The sequence below is a fragment of the Wyeomyia smithii genome, chromosome 2 (genome assembly GCF_029784165.1).
Source record: "Wyeomyia smithii strain HCP4-BCI-WySm-NY-G18 chromosome 2, ASM2978416v1, whole genome shotgun sequence".
NCBI classification, from domain to species: domain Eukaryota; kingdom Metazoa; phylum Arthropoda; class Insecta; order Diptera; family Culicidae; genus Wyeomyia; species Wyeomyia smithii.
In genome coordinates this window covers 63,674,034-63,688,160 of record NC_073695.1, presented here as the reverse complement: position 1 = coordinate 63,688,160, position 14,127 = coordinate 63,674,034, and the positions used below count along the sequence as shown (strand labels likewise).

At 37.4% G+C, this 14,127-nt stretch overlaps 1 protein-coding gene across 24 annotated transcripts in view; it reads left to right on the top strand.

The window, feature by feature from the left end:
• The window catches only part of LOC129721480 (glucose transporter type 1), a 551,257-nt gene that overhangs the window by 263,246 nt on the left and 273,884 nt on the right, over nucleotides 1–14,127 (top strand). For 21 of the 24 annotated variants that reach the window (XR_008727400.1, XR_008727398.1, XR_008727397.1 and 18 more), the window contains exon 2: nucleotides 11,773–11,793. The exons of the other annotated variants lie outside the window; for them this stretch is intronic. The gene's annotated coding sequence lies outside the window, so the exon portion shown is untranslated. The remainder of the gene's footprint in view (nucleotides 1–11,772; nucleotides 11,794–14,127) is intronic. 24 annotated transcript variants of the gene reach the window in all.

Genomic DNA, 14,127 nt, shown 5'->3' with positions numbered 1-14,127 from the left:
GCTCCCGATCACAAAGACAAAACAAAAATGTAACAGAGGCTGTTAGTTTGTTATGTGAAAAACCTTTCAGATTGTGTTTTAATTTTGATCCCGTTAGGTGTTAAAATAACAGAAATCATAATAAAAAATTATCTACTAATATCAAACCCATATCAAACTTTGTTACTAACGTATCAGCTTTCTAACTAAATTAGATAGCACATAGAACAGTATAATAACAACCATCGTTATAAACAAAAGTTTTTGATAGAGACGCAAAAATTGTTAGATTTGTTTCAGAGCAACTTCATTTCAGGATTTGTTATTGTAACTCATTCAGATTCAATTTTGTTATCAAAAGCAAATGGGAAATTACAAATTCGCATCAAAATATGTTATTTGTATCTCGCGTTGATAGAATTTTGTAATTTTTTAGTTATGCTCTTCTGATCGGGCTACTATACGACCTTTATTTACCGAATTTAATGATAATCGGATAAGCGATTTGAAAATTAATAAATGTTGACAGTATTCATCTCCCCCCCCCCCACTTTTTCCTTAACTACGTCACTGAGATATATAGCAAAGTCTCAGATGAAAGCCTCATATTCGAAACCACCTGTATATAAATTTTCACGATGTGCATTTTAATAATTTACAAACAATACAATTAGTATATCCCCCCTAGGGTTTGCAATGTTCCCGGGAAGGGAATCGGGAATGGAAATAAATCTTAGCAAAAATGAGATTTCAAATAAAGTTTATTAACAAAAGGTATCAAACAATTGTTTAAAATTTCATTATCAATTCGCATGGAAAACGGATTTAAAAACAAAACTTATCCAAGTTCACTCCAGAAATTCATGATCGATTTTTGTAGCAAATGTTAGCAGAAGAGTAGGTTTCAGGGTTTTTATGCCATCGAACAATCGCCTCAGATCCACTGATAATTTTTCGTTTAGCCCAAATAATGTAATTCCCTTCTGTAAAACTTTGCTTAAGATTGCTGAATCACCGCTGGTGTCTGATTTCTAGAATACTTCTAAATCACCGATTCCAGCTCTTGCTACATTTCATTAGAAACTGAAGAGTCCAATAGTTTTAGTTTGTTGAAGAGCGTTGTTGTTGAAGCTGAGTGTTTTTTGTTCTTCATCTATAATTTATTTGACACGGCACAAATACAATTTAATGTTTAACGGCGCCAATTATATCTGGTAGCTCACTTTCTAAAGTATCTTAATAACTAAAAGCAAATTTTTTATCCTCGCTGCCGACTACGAGCTGAAACTAAATCTAACTTAAAGCTAGAATGTTTTGCATTAAAAGCACTGATTTGTTGTTTGATGGTTTTCCATCGCCATAGGTAAGCAGCATATTGAATATGTTCCGCTGCTGGGCCAAGATATTACGGACTGGCATATTGGGTTGTCTCCCTCGGGGCCTGAGAGTAACGTGCGGGTCTAGTTGCTGTTTCCGGATCCGGGGTCTTAACGTGTTCTTGTCGTTTGGTTGGATGTAGGCGGAAGGTAATAGGATTAAACTGGGGCGTGGATGGATTTCGGGAAAACGTATATAAGGGACATGTAGGACTGACTGAGTTTTATTAATTTATTTATTTCTGGTCGCATTGATTTACGGGTTTCAATTTTTTATCAATTTACAGGTTTCAATTTTTTTTTGTCAATAAACAGAGAAAAAATCGAGCAACTATCCGTTTAGTAGTAAACTCATTAGCAAAAAAGGGCATTAGACGAAGAAAACATTTCTTAATTTTTCGTTTACTGAATAAGACAGCATATCTTTTGTGGTTATTTTTGACAAATAATTTAAGCAAATAATTTAATATTACACGGCAAGCAAAGATTGATCGTCATTTCAGGCAAATATTTACTTCGTATAATGCACACTTTGAAGCTGCTTTACACTTCTGCAACGTAAGTTTTGTGTTTTGATACGATATTTAGTTTTATTGTAATATTGCACGGAAAAATTTTCGAGGAGCTCGAGAATCCCGGGATCCCGGGAATCAATATTTCTATCGTTCCCGGGATTGCAAACCCTAATCCCCCCCCCTACTACGCCACTGGGATAGATAAAGAACAATGTTATAGAAACACACCTACCGATCGAAATTGGCACGGTGAGCAAATTAGGTGTTGAGGAGCTTACAAATAGTTAATTTACTCCCCCCCCCTCCCTTGCTTCGCCTATGAAATAGGTAAAATTCAAAGTCATTGTAATACATCAGATACTGTAGATTCTACATACCGAGTTTAATGCAAATCGGTCCAGCAGTTTTTAAATCATTAAAGATTGACATTGTTAACCTCCCCCCCCCCCCATCCTTATGACGCCTCTGAGATACAGAAAGGTCGTCGGACAGTGACGTGGCAAAAAACCTAAATTAATCCACCTAACGGTGAGACCCAGCCTTTCTCCTTCGAACTTATAATTTGTTAAAATAGATTTACTCCAACACTTAAAAAATACACCTTGATTATTTCTGCTGGATTTGTTATTCATTCTAAACAACAAATTGTTGGTAGCCAACAGCACAACTATACCGAACATTTAAAATTTAACATATCATCGGCTTCGTGCAACACTGGCACAACTCGAAATTTTGCATTTTTAAGTTTCATCACACGAAATCCCATTTCGAAAATCACAAAAATTCCAGAGTTATGAGCAGAAGTGCCTCTGCTGCACAAATCGAAATTTCTCCATAAAATTAGTAAAAATAAGGTTTTAACTTGGACAACGTGAGCACGTAATATGTGCCTAATAGACCCAAAGGTGTTTAGGATTGGTAATCTTAAACTTCAAAGTTTTCTTGAAAATCCAAAAATAAATTTTTGACGCAAATTTTCAAACGCCTTTATCTCGAAACTATGTTTTTTGAGTTGTGCCAGTGTTGCACGAAACCGACGATATGAATATAAATTAACACATATACATGCGAATAACATTAAACTCTTTCAAATATATGATGCGATTTTGTTTTTGATTGTGGTATAATCGATTTGTACTCATATACTACCTATAAATATTCAGATTCTTTAAGTCAACGTTAGTCAGTAGATTTCAAATAATGTATAATTAAATGTTGTTCCTTATACAATAATTTGAATGATCTTATCAGTGAAATTGAAATTCTTTAACGCAGTTGATATTACTGATCGTTTCTGAGAGGCATCCAATGAATGGCCAAATACCAATCAATATGGGTTCTTGAAACCTGGATTATACCGAGTGGCCAGAATCCGACCTAAAACCCAATTTTCAATCCAGATGACCACTTCTGGTTGCCTGATAATCATAAAATCCATCATAAAATTGCCGAACTGCCTAGTCTGGGTATTTCGATGGCGAAGATGGCGACAGTTTCCGATCAACAGCCTGAAGTGACAAATATCATCCAATACGATTTGGGTAAGCGGTATGATACCCTGAGGCCAGAAATCATCTTCAGATGCCATTTTAAATTTCTAGACAGTAGCTTCAGGTTAAAAGGGATAAACATTACCCAATGTGAGTTTTTCAGTACCCGAGATGATGCTCAGAGACCAGGAATCAACTTCATACTTCATATTGGAATCCGAATTTGCGACACCTGTTTTCTTTAAATAAGTCGTGTAATCTTTGAAAGAGCTTGAGCTTGAGCTTGATCTTGAACGACCGCACATTTCGTAGTTGCTCCTCCGTGATCGATCTCAGCTAGTGAAGTTGCACAAAGAACCACGTATATGGCTACTTGGGATTAGTTTGCCATCTTCAGTGTACAACAATTCAGTAACTTCCGCTTTGTATGGATCGATAACGGCGCCGGCCACGTCCTTACGATCGTTAGGGTAAGGAAGGATGTTGTAAGGAAGGAGGTGTAACAGCCGTTGTTGTCGGAGACCGAGTTTACCTCTGCATCTCCACGACTGTGACGGAAAGGTAAGGATGTATCACCGTGACCGTGAGTGACGAAATTGACGAACAATGTCGCGCGCGAAGTTAACTCATTACGAACGAGCCGAACGCGAACCATCCACACCCCGAAGAATCCGAATGTTCGAACATTCGTTAATGTCCAATCCCGAATACTCTCGAGAAAGCAAACGCACCTCGGAAGACGCGATTCTTTGAGGTAGACATTCCGAATTCGATTTGCGACACGCTTGTATAAAAGCAACGAGTAGGCACTTTTCGGCTAAACGGTCATACCAAGGTTGACCTTATCCCTGCATCTCTATTCTGCGACGAAGAGAGAGGTTTGAGTTGTTATGTCTCCGTGGCAAGTGATGGAATCGAATAATAACGCGGGCGAGGTTCGCGTATTACGAATACGAACGGTGTGTATCTTTCTTATCAACCCCGCGATCTTAAGCGAATGACGCGATACGAAGCATCTACGTATTTAAGTAAATGTCTTTCACTAAACCCGAATACTTGTAAGAAAGCAAACGCACTGAGTAGATGCGGTTCTTAAAGTTATACATCGCGTATAATCCTAACATTTTTTTGCGAGTAGTTACGAATGTTGTCACGAATAATTAATTAATTACGATATTTATCGAAAGAACGAACAGCGGGCAGGCTTCGAATAAATGATTTCGTTCACCTCGGAAGTCGCAACACACCGATTCTTAAATAAGCATTGCTTACCCGGACCGAAGACACGTTTACCCCGGAGCATTATGTACGATGCCCCTATTCTCTTTTGCCGACGCATACGCGCAAGGACACGGTATATCGCGCCGATTATCTCTTACTTCTCGAATTATCAAGCTGAAATACCTACTAATTATGAAGGAAACTGGCAAAGTTTCATGCATTCATAGCTCGAAAATTTATAAAAAAGCAAATATGCTTATTGGACAAATTACAATTCTAACTTGATTTACAAAATGCCAAACCATCGCAATCAAAATTTAGTTGTCATGCCGACCGACAAGATTTTAACATAATTAAATAAAAATTGTCTAGGTATGTGTTTTAATATTTGCCAAAAGCTAGAAAAATCATAAAACAAGGGCATTAAACTGGGCAAAATGTCCGTAACCGTCCGGTCAAAACGCGAACGATAATTTTTTAAATTAAATCGTAATTCTACCAAAACTATAAAAAACTATAAGAAAGTAGGAACTTACGCGTTTATGTCACCAGTATTGAGAATAGTGATTGGGCTGACGAGTCAGATGACACGTTTCTTATTTCGGAATTACTTAACGAGCCATTGGCTGAATCTCTGCCGGATCCACCAACCGAAGCGAATGTTACACAGATTATCTTAGGCTTGAAGAATGGGCGAACAACGTGACTGGTTGGGATATATGTTGAATATTTTACGTACGCTGATTCCTAAATCATTCAGGAGTTGCATTATTTGTTGTTTCGAGTTTGAAGTGAGAACATTCGCCCAGCTGAATGGAAACATACAATTGTTGTACTGACTCCGAAAATTAAATAGCATTCGAAGCATGTGAAGGATTACAAACGAATAGACAGATGACGAAACTAATCACAAGGAGGCGCGGAATGAAACAGGGCCATCCTCTATATTTTAAATGTCATCATGAAGGTCATACTAGAGTCGATAGAGGGTGTGGTTCCAAAGTATAAATTGCATTAAAAAAACCGGATTTCATTCCCCCTGATATTAGCTTTTGTCAATGATATTTTCATTATAGCAGAGACTCGTGAAGATCTCGAGTTAGTAGTTGAAAAATTAACTGAATATTTGGATTATGTTGGCCTAAGATTTAATAGAGACAAGTGTGAGGTGTTGGTGAGACAACCCATTGGGGAGCCTGTTGAATTTATTGATGGTTTACGTGACGACCGATCCGCCAAGATATTTGGGAATTTTCCAAACTGCTAAGTTAGAACGACCCATGACAATGCGAAATGATGTCGTACTACAGTGCGGGTATTAAAATCAGCCCTGGGCGTGAATACAGACCTACCTCTTACCAAATATTATCGCCGCTCTATACGGGGATATGAAAGCAAGATTCGGCATTCAATGGCCGAATTACGACACTATAGAATCCTTCCGAACAACTACTTCTCTGTTATGCCAACTAAAAGCATCTCGTTTGGGACGCTGCCGACCGAGTCATATGTGCCATATGATATGGTGAAGCAGAATACTGCCAGGTATAGCGATCTCTCATATACGAATTGGCTCACAATTCACTAAACAAAACGGCCTTCTTCCATGGCACTCATTCGCAATACCCTAAGTTAAAATAGAGTAAACACAAGATGTTTCAATTTTTCCTTTGCCTACTACCAGATGAAACTTTGCATTATTTGCAATACGCCACAACTTGAGCGTCTCGCCATTCACTACTTCTCATAATTTTATTATTGTCAGAAATGCAAAACAACATTGCATCCCATTGGTGGTGCCAGATATTTCCGAAAAAAAAATCCACTTTCGCTTCGAAGCCGAGGACAACCGAAACCGTAGTCCGTTTGATAACATCACACTAATTCTAGTGTCCTAAAATTTCGCACACCACCTGAGAAACCTGTGCGAACACAGAAACACATAAACGAACGGACTAAAAAACTGCAAACATACACCGCCAATCTTTCGTCCACTTTTCCGAAAAACTGCGTTTCACAGGCAAGTCCAAATTTGGTGACTCTGCTTCTTAATTAGATGGACAGGATTACAGGAGTCAATTCGAGTGCTGACATCAAACAGTTCAGAATCCACTTCATACTCGATTAGTCGAGATCATTGAATTTCATATAAACAGCTTTGCACGCCGTGCGATGGACTTTCCCTGTTAATCTAATTATCTTATAATAATTACCGTGTTCGTGGGGGAAGAAATTCTCTCAAGTCGTGTAATCTTTGAAAGAAGAGATTTTCAATATTTTTACAATTTAACACATAATGGATAAAATAAAAGTCCGATTACACTGGTCAACACAAGTGTTGCCCCGAAGGTCAAACTAAGAAAAAATGAAAAATTATAGCTTTTCCTGTGAATTTTTTTCTTTCTAGCGCAACTATTATGAGCTTTAGAGCAACATTTTTTTCGATTTTGTCAACCAGTGTCATAATCAAATTAAATGGGTACCAATAAAGCAACTAAACCTTCAATTTAAAACTAAGATTGTTGAAACCAGTGATGCCATCTTTGGCAAAACGAGTGAATTTGAGAAAGTTTTCTGAACATGTTTCTTTTCATTACCTTCGAACTACAGGTTCAATTATCATAAAATTCGTTATTTAGGGGTTTTAAAGACAGCCCGTTCATTTGATACCTATTTTGCTCAAATCGGTTGTGTAGTTTCTGAGATAATAGAGTTTCATAACTTTTACATTTTGATACATACCAGACGAAGTTACAGTCCGATTATAATAAAATTCAATAGGGTTTTATCAGGCAACTAGACCTTTCTATTGCATCTTATTTTGTAAAAATCGGTTCATCCATCTCTGAGAAAAGTGGGTGAGTTCTAACAGTCTTAGAAACATGTTTCTTGTCATAGCCTAATTTCCAGTGATGGCATGAACTCGTGCAAAGTTGAACTGAGTAACACTTTTCCAGATTTGAATCCAACTTGAATCTGCTTTCTCTCGATAGTTTGAGTTTTTTGCACCGCACACTCTGATCGATTGAGTTTAAATGCGTGCAATGCATGCAGTGCACGATGTATCCAACGATGCAGGCGATGATGTGACGCGATGAGTTTTGTTTTTAGATCGAATTTATGCTTTCAAAGGACAATGCAACAAACTGTTGCAGCAGACGCGGCGCGAATTTCATCGCAATTCGATTTTTATGCGATTGTTGTTATGCAGGATTCAAACTCAAATTAAACTCAAGTGTAATACACTGTTAGTAGAGTTTACGTGCAAATCGAAAATAAATGTGCAAGCAAGTTTTAAAACTCACTTGGATACGAGTGCAAAGTCACACTGCCTACTCTGCTAATTTCACATTATTATACAGAACGGACAAAGTTAAAATCCAATAACAATAAAATTCAATTGGGTCTTATGGGGTAACAAGACCTTCCATATGACACTAATTTTGTGAAAATCGGTCCAGCCATCTCTGAGAAAAGTGAGTGAGTTTGAACAGTGTTTGAAACACGTTTCTTTGCATAACTTTTGAACTACATGTTCAATCATTATAAAATTATTTCACAAATAATTCAAAAAACAAGCTCGTTCTTTTGATATCAATTTTGTTCAAATCGGTTGTGTAGTTTCTGAGATAATGAAGTTTTGTGATTTTCACATTTTGATACATAACCTCGAAACTAAAAATCTGATTACAATGAAATTCAATAGGTTTTTATGGGGCAAATAGACCTTTCATTTACAATTAGTTTCATGAAAATCGGTCCAGCCATCTCTGAGAAAATCGAGTGAGATTGGGAGACCGTTACACACACACACACACACACACACACACACACACACACACACACACACACACTCACATACAGAAAATGCTCAGCTTGTCGAACTAAGTCGATTGATATACGAGATTCGACCCTTTGGAGCACTTTTATACCTTTGGTTTTTTCAGTGATTGCTATACCTTTCTAGGAGAAAGGCAAAAACTTAGACTCAAAAACATTCTGTACATAAATTTGCACACGCAAAACTTTTCCTTATTACCTTAGAAGCAATAGCGCAAAATTGCCTTTTAGGTAACAATCCTATTACTAAAAAGGCAATAAAATTCTTCCCCAGTCAAGTAACAACACATACTGTCATATATTTAGCACGTGTTATGGGAGTACGACTATCTAATAATGGTCGTTTCAACCACATGCCAGATTTTTTCTGTCAATAACTGCTCCCTTTCCACCTCAAGTAAAAAAAAATCACACACCGTCGCATATGTTGCACATGTTACAAGTTTCTTCAATCTCCAATTCATCCGGTGAGCGTGTATTATTAGTTCGCTCGTTGTATGCATACGGAGTAGAGGAAGAATATGACAAGAGCTGCCAAGCAGCATTTTCCCCGTCATAGAGTATGCAAACGTTGATGATTTCAAAGACTTTAAATGCGTCTTTAAATGACATCACGATCTGTAAACTGCGTTAGAGAAAAACAAAAACATTCGCTTTCTTGCAAGCTATCCAAAACACATACTCATTGGTTCATGGAAACTCATTTGCACCTGTTTGAAAATACAAAACTCGTGCCCATCCAGAACAATATTCGCAACTTCGGCAACTCTGTTCAGACAGTATAACATATTTTCATTTCATGTAAACACTGGGGGACGAAACGAATGTGTTTCTAATTAGACATTTGAGGTTGACGGGTGAGATTCTCATTATGTGTGGATGAAGGGAGCAAAAATGAATCTGATCGTTGCATCAATACAAGTGCAGCGAGTGAAGTCTTGCTAACACATGCACTGCGGTGCTTGGCTGTATGTTCTCCTGCAGAAACACATACAAGCGTGTGGCCGTCATAATTTTTGTTACTTTTCGGTTATTACTATTTGTGTATAATGCGCAGTCATAAGACACAATAAATAATAGAAAATTGCTCTAAAGTAATAAAATGTTCCCCGTTTGCGTTGGGTGCACGGTCTCCGGGGAGGAAGTTTTCACGTTCATGAAACACAAATTCACCCTCCGTTGCCTACGCTAATGAGATAGAGCAAAACTAATATTTTAGGATTACTCCCCGAACTCGAAAACCCTATGTACAAATTTTCACGGTAATAGTAGTTTTAGAGTCTATAGGGAACAGACAGACAGACAGACAGACGGACAGACAGACAGACATTTGCATTTATAGATATAGATTTCATTGAAATGTTGGCCACTGCTACGTTGAAATGGTCCATACGAAAAGCCCAATTTTGGGTCACTTTTTAGAGCATTTCGGCTGGTATCTCGCGAATAACGCGTGTAATGTTGTCTTCCAAGGCTGGAATTGTTGTTGGCTTATCCGCATAGACGAGAGATGATCTAGGCGGCCAATTCACCGGACCATTTCGTGAGATGAATTGCTCACCGAACTCATTCCGCAATATGTCCATTGATTCGCGCGATGTGTAGCACGTTGCTCCGTCTTGCTGAAACCACATGTCAACAAGACCCAGCTCTTAAATTTCGGCAAAAAAAATCAGAAATCATCGCGCGATAGCGAGCACCATTGCCGGTACGTTGCGATTTTGATCATCTTTGAAGAAGTACGGACCAATGATGCCTCCAGCGTGTAATCCGCACCAAACCGTGCATTTTTTTGGGTGCATTGGCGATTCTTGTATTGCCTCTGGTTGCTTTTCGATCCAAATGCGGCAATTTTGCTTATTAACATACCTATTTAACCAGAAATGAGCTTCGTCACTGAACATAATTTTGCGCGAAAAACATTTTACACAGAGGACGAATTTTGGTAATAAAATTCGATTATTTGTAAGCGTTGTTCAGGCGTAAGTCTGTTCATAGTGAAATGCCAAACTAAACTGAGTTCATTAGACTTTGACAGCTGTCAGAATTCCCGCGTGAACTGTTAAATCTGAATACACGAAAAACCAAATAGCAAAAAAATCACCCTTTAGTTTTGGGAATTTACGCTTTTGATATTATGCCGATCGCAATTATTTAGTGAACATTGAAGAAAAAATGAAATAAAAATAACCTAAAACTTATAACCGTTGCAACAGTGTTCAATTCTTGTTGAGCTACTTATGCTTTTTCTTGGTAACCATTTTCATTAGATTAAAAAACTGGTCACCACCAACAGCAGCATTGCAATTGAAAAACCTTTACCTTGGCGTCAACAAATTAGTCTAAGGTAATGAAAGCAAACTAATATCACCCGATCACCCGAATCCATCACCCCCTGATGTTATTTGGGTTGATAAAATCGGGAAAGTGATAAAATCGGGATTTATTTTTATTATTTCGTGAGTTCTCCATGATCGGACAGTCTCCATTGTTTAGGTAATCTTTTGTGGTTTTTATAAAAAAAAAATTTTAAAAAATGACCTTTTTAAGATAATTGGTAATTTGCAAAATTCGTTTAACGTTTTTTTTTTTCTATAGTGTATATTTTTTTGTGGAGAAAAATTATTATGTAAAACTTTACCGAAAACGTCACACCGATCAAACAAACCGTTTTGGCTCTGAAAATATTTATTTTCATCGATAGCTTCCCGAAAATGATGATTTTCAGAAATGAAGCGTGTTCAAAAAGTTTAAACCAATAGAACAAAATGGCATCTTTTGCCCAAAGAAATATCTGTGCAAAGTTTCAGCCAAATCAAAAAATGGTCAATTAAATTTGTTGCGTTGGTTTTCGGAATTGCTCAATACTGTTTCTCAAATATTGTATTTTGTTCTATGGTATTTTTAACAAATGACAATGACGTCTATTAACGTTTAAAGAATGTATATAGTTTTAGAATTAAAAAAGTTCTCCATACCAGCGCATGAATTCAACGTCCAAAATATCTTCAGCTTTCAGCTTGTTCTAACGCTTTCACCTTATCAATACTATGACCTTTCAAGCTAGCAAAGCCTAGGAAATCATCAACGTTGTTAATATTATTCCCGGATAACTAATGTTTTTATTATGCCTGATAACTAACCACAATTCATGGACCACATTGAGCGAATCGCATTTATTAGCAGCAAAGGAATCAATAAATATTTTCTAGTGCATACCTACCATAGTATTTTTTTTTGTCTTTAACCATGGATCGTCGAAAAAATGCTTGAGATGATTGACCAACCTAATGTTAGTTTTTGTAAATGTTACCTCGTAACTAATAACAGTTTTCACTTTCTCTATTACAGGTACATTGTGGATAAGTTAAGGTAAACAACAATCAAAATCTTAGCACATTTGTTTCAAAGTAGAACTGTTCCACAACCACCCGTTGCTCTCAGATCCCCTTCCAAGAAGAAAAATTGCAATGCTTTCATCACTTTTCCGATTCACTTTACACGAAGACGTTTCAGTGAATTCCCACGGACACCACCGCCCAGAGTTAGCACAAAGGATTCTTCCAGACACAAAACAATTAAACCTCAGCAGCCTCCTCTGCAGTAATGCCTCTGCAGTACAGCTAGCTCAAGACGCTTGCCAAATTGCACAGCACTGAAGTCTGAAAAGACTTCTGACTTATCCTGCTGTGCCTTCAGTATCCTCCATCGGTATGCTGGGGACGCTGACAACGTAAAGTTGCAGTGCAGTGCAGTGCAGTGAATAAGAAACTTTTCGGCAGATTATATTGTCCCTATACAGAAGCTTTTTGGGGGATTACATATATTATTATTTTATTGGCTTACCCAGCCGAGCCGGCTCCGGTTGTGAGTGCAAAAAGGCACACAACCAACCCATGAGAGGGCGGTGAGCTGCCTCTTAATAGCATTAAGGTGCCGTGTATTCCACTAGGGCTGTGCTGTGCTTCTTACCGCCTCCGCCTACGTTTCTATTCGATGAGATTATTGCTTTCAACAGAATCGTCAGTCGCTTTAATTCGAGCAGTGAGATGTATCACTTCGATTTTTTGCCCTATTTGTACAACCAGATCAAAGCTGCTCTGCCACGCTTTCTCTGTTATACTCGCCATTGTATGAATTACAGGAAAGCGCCATATAAGATATTGGCAGGTCGTTTAGCAAGAAACCTCTCAACATCTTTCTGTCAAAAGCATATCGCTCAATTACGATTCTAATTAAAATATGACCGTGGTACTGTGCTTCGACAACTGTAGCCAGATTATTTCCGCAATGCCATACACCCAGAACCAGCAGAATTTTCGGTTTAGGTACATCAAAAGGGCCTATTGGTAACGTACATACTGTTTCCGCTTCGAAAGGGCACGTCAAACGTTGTATCCTAGCGCAGTCAAGCGTACATGTATGTGAGGGCTACTGGCTGTTGCCCTATGGGCGTTATTTGAAAGAGCACGTAGCAAAACCATTTCGGGAAAATTCAGAAGGCATCCATCGCAAGAGAAGGTTACCCCGGTGTATAGAGGAGTAAAAAGATCTAAGGGCTAGGTGCAGGTACCGAAGGGACGCACAACGTGTTCTGCGTTATAGAATAGTTGAAAGTAATCAATCCTGTAGAAGTTAGGTTGATGTTTTCTCCGCTTTGATTGATGACGGTGTGATGTTTCTAATATAATCACAGGGATTTTTGTTACTAGAGAGTCGACAAATTCAATTACTTCTAAACTCGAACAGTTCTATTGCTTGATTAAATTTGACTGTCAACCAGGAAGTAACAGATCGCATTGACTTCTAGAGACGGACTTCGCGCCAACTCTACTGAGGATCTGGTAGTAACCTCTTAACATTCAAATAACCTCTGGGGGTGTGTAGGCCTCACTAAGCTAGCCACATTTCATACTTTTTCTACATTTTTGAAAAAGCACATTTGAAATAAGTTATGGCCTTTTAAAACCTTTTTTTCAATTAATATATCTTAGCGATGGTGAGAGATAAAAAAAGGTGTCGAGAGATACACACTGTTTAACACTGAAAATTTTTCATGAATATGAAAAAAAATGTTAGAAAAACCTAATAATGTTCATTTTGGAATATTCAGAAGAATTTTGTCTCCAATTACATATATCATGTTTTTAAAAAGTATATAAACTTCAGCCCTTATCCAATGTAAACCAAAATAATTTTACGAGTAGACTGATAAAAGTAAGATTGTTCGTAAAAAAGAGAAGTTCAGAACTATGCATGATTATGAGGATATCATAAATAAAAGTAAGCTGTAGCCAAAACATTCACCACGAATACAAAATTTCGATACCAAGAGCAGAAAAACTAGGGAAACTTCATATTTTTTAGCTTAAAATTATTTATTATTAAGCTTATGTTTATTTATATTCAAAACAGCAAAAAGTTCGAAAAGCTGGTTTAAAATGTAGATAAGGTATCAAGATCAAAACAATTCAGACTATTTTCATGGTACATAGATTTTCATATCACATTTTCGCAATTAATATAGCATGAAATTATAAACGAATAATTTTTTTTTCACAACATTTATTTGACACGGCACAATACTTATAAACGAATAATGTCTATCGAAACAATCTATCTATCTAGTTTACAGGAATAAGAATTTATAGTAAATCCGACGTGAATTTATCTGATCAAAGAGTTTGTATCATGATCGGATCAGGC